Raw genomic sequence first — 3,761 nt, 5'->3', positions numbered from 1 at the left:
GGATAGATGATTCACTTTTATTACAGTCTGCTGTTCTGTAAGCCCAGAAAATTCTGTAAATAGAGTCCCTAAACACGGTGATCTTACTCTGTCCTAGTCTGCTGTGAAGAGTCCTCTTTTAGTTCAGTTGTGTCATTGTTAAAACTTCCCATTTTATTCTCAAGAAATCTGATTTGATCTATATTTCCCCTTTGTCCTTAATGGCATTAGTCATTATCACAAAGAAAATGATATCCATACAATAAGAGTTTATTATATAACTCATTTTCAGATACTGACTTATATTTAAGAATTACTGCTTGAGTGGCTGAAGAGATGACTCAGCAGTTAAGAGCACTGACTGCTCTTACAGAAGTCCTGGGTTTGATTCCCAGCACCCATATGGTGGCTACGAACCGTCCTTAACTTCAGTTCCAGGGGAATCCAAAGCTCTCTTCTGATCTCCGTGTATATGCGGCAATACACTTGTACACATAAAATAAAAATAATAATAAAAATAAAATATTTTTTAAAAAAAGAATTACTGCTTGAGATGTAGTGAATTTTTAATTATGTCTATAGTTTGATTTTTGTATTCTTTTTTAAAATCTTTTTTATTATTTTTATTTATGTATAAGTATATTGCCTGCATGTAGGTAGGTGCACCGTGTCATGCAATGCCCTTGGAGGACAGAAGAGGGCATCAGATCCCCTGGAACTGGAGTTAAGGACAATTGTTAGCCACCATGTGGGTGCTGGTCTTCAAAGCCAGGTCTTTTGCAGGAACAGCCAGTGCTCTTAACCATTGAGCAATCTCTCCAGCCTCCTTCATTTTGTGTTCTTAAATTATTAAGGCATACAAAACATTTCAGAAATAGCCCAAATATTATTGATTACCCTTCATCCAGACCCTTCAAATGTTAACTTTCAGATAATTACGCTAAAATGATAACAACAAGGAAATGAATATTGATAAACTACGGCCATTTAATGTGTAGACTTTGTTCAATCAAAATTTGACAGCTGCTCCACTGATAGCCTTTTGAACCAGGACCCAGTGAGGAGTTGCAAAGTGTACTCAATCAGGCTTCCCCTTTCTTTTCTGTTATGAGTTCTGGCTTTTCTTTCAGGACTTAGACACTTTTTGAATGGTAGTAGCAAGTTATTTTGAGCACTACCTCTCAATGTCAGCTTATTTGGCATTTTTGATGATTTAATTATACTATTTATTCATAGCAATAATGAGAGGAGACATGGTTTTCTTGTGGCATTGGATCAGATACATTGACAGAACATACCTCAAAGGCAAGTTTCATTTTTTAAATTTAGTAGTCCTACACACATTTGTTTTAAAATATTTTATTAGTTTTATTTTATGTGTATGGGTGCATTGCCTGCATACATGTAAGCACACCCGTGTTGTGCAATAACCACAGAGGACAGAAAAGGCCATTGGATCCCCCGGAACTGGAGTTATGGACAGTTGTTAGCTGCCATGTGGTTGCTGGGATTTGAACCTGGTTCTTCTGTAAGAACAGCCAGTGTTCCTAACTGCTGAGCCATCTCTCCAGCCCCATGTTCTGTTTTATAAATCAGTGATCCACAATACCCTTTTCAGAGGAGATAGGCTGTGTAGACATTTACCACAATTACACATTAAACTTACCTAGATAAGCCAGAGTGGCCAGCTGTGACAGTGGAAATCTCTTCACGTGATCTACTTTACTTGAAAACACAGCCTTGTAACCACCTGGAGAGGGTACACCTTCCACCTCGCTCTCAACACATACACAACACTGGTGAGTGAACGAGTGAAGGGTTTGTGAAGTATTCCTTGAAATTTTACTGAGCCTTTTAGTTTTGACTTCGGGGTAAATGATAGTGGAGGTTGTTTTTTTTTTTTTTTTTTTTTTTTTCTGAAATTCAGTAATGTATCCAATCAATAAACTTGGCCCTCTTCAAAAGGGAATGTTTTTCTTCCCTTAAGGATTTACTTTTGAAAATCTTCTTTATTTCTTTGCACGCCTCCACCCCCCAGCAGAAGCCACTCAGATGTCATCCTCTTTCTCTTGCTCTCCTGAAGGAAACTAACCATCAATAACAACAGCAGCTGCAGTTAAGCTTCAGGCTCCAGTGAGAAGGCTGTGCTTCTTGATTTTCAGTACTCTACTGGCTCAGAGAAACTTCTAGATAACAAACTATAGAAATCAGCCCAGAAAGTACAGGTTTTGAAAAATCCTAACTTTTAGGGCATTGGATTCTTTATATGTGTGAATGATTCATTGGATTTGATAACATCTTGGAGAAGGTTATGAAAGAAACACTAGATTATGCACAACTTATTTGGTGATTCAACTTAGTTTAGCTGCTCACCATGAAATTAATTCAATGCTATATCACAATTTATATATTCAGTAGTTGGAGTTTCATTATTTATTCTTTTTAGAAACCTGTTATGTTTGGGAAGATAGCTCAGTCAGCAAAGGGCTTGCTGAGATCAATCCCTAGACCCCACTTAGAAAGTCAGACATGGTTGATTGTGTGGATTTGTAATTCCGGTACATCCTTGGGGCTCATTGGCTACTCAACCTAGCCTAGTAAGGGAGCCCCAGGACCCAATGAGAAACCTTGTTTCTCCTGAAGAACAATACCCAAGGTTGACATCTGGCTTCACATGCACCCATACATATGTGGTGCACCTTCACACACACATACATACATACATACATACACATGCACATGTGCATGCATGCACACACACACATACACACGAGCACACAAACACTCCCACATGCACACACAGCAAAAAAAATAAAGAAGTAAAAAAGGTGAACTACTTGTTCAAAGCATTTATTAACCTGTAAAATGCTATTGAACTAACTTAAATTTTTAAGTCTTTAAAAGAAAAAAAATGAAGGAGGTCAAGAGAGGTAGGACCATAGGAGAAGGGTATTAGTAAGGGAGAAAGGGGGGAAATAGGGGCACCTTAAGTGGGAAAACCATGATGGAGGGTTGAGACAATGCAAGAGATAAATAATGCCTAGCTAGTTTTGAAAACCAAGGGAACCATATTATTCCTACAGCCTACTGACAAATTATACATACCAGATCAAGAAATATATGGCTAGGTAAGGTTTATCTGAGAATTGATCTTTGCCCAAGATTTATCTACATGACAAACAGTAATTAAAAATACCAGACTGGTGGAACTAACCTTCTTGGGTGTTTAACAGACATACTTTGAAGCCTATAATAATTTGATCAGAGGGACATAAAGGACACTTTTTGCTCCTTGCCCTCCTAGGTTGACTAGTTCCAGGGGACTATGAGCATCTCTCAAAATGTCCTATAATGGTGGTGGCTCACCTGTCCTCTTGATCAAGGAGGCTGAGGAGACCCCACCAGATGGACTTGAACCAGTGTCCAGTCTATAAAGAGGAGGGTCAACAAAGAGGAATCATTTCCTCCATGCTTTCAAGTGAAGCCAACATGGTCGAGTAGGACCTTTGACTTATCTTCACATAGGCAGAACTGGTAAAAGAAAGGAGCCAGGGGCTCGTCCCAAGCCCATGCATTTCTCTAATTATTAAGGATGACCTTAAGAGTAAAAATAAATTGGTTTATCTGGACCAACTGTATGGCCTTAAACACCCAAAAGGAAAGTATAACCAAAGATTAAAGGGGCCAATATAATTTCATAAGAGTCCATATGTATAGCCAAAGTCTACATAACAAGCAACAATGCCAGACAGGTGATACCTTCTTCTGAGTTGTTGTCCAGG

At 38.5% G+C, this 3,761-nt stretch overlaps 1 pseudogene; it reads right to left on the bottom strand.

Annotated features, from left to right (window-relative positions):
* Window positions 1–2,022: 2,022 nt before the first annotated feature.
* Window positions 2,023–2,208, bottom strand: LOC115069591 (annotated as a pseudogene).
* Between the last annotated feature and the right edge of the window lie 1,553 nt (window positions 2,209–3,761).

The sequence above is a fragment of the Nannospalax galili genome, unplaced genomic scaffold (assembly GCF_000622305.1).
Source record: "Nannospalax galili isolate Female #2095 unplaced genomic scaffold, S.galili_v1.0 scaffold973, whole genome shotgun sequence".
Lineage (NCBI taxonomy): Eukaryota > Metazoa > Chordata > Mammalia > Rodentia > Spalacidae > Nannospalax > Nannospalax galili.
This window is presented reverse-complemented; position numbering and strand designations above follow the sequence as displayed.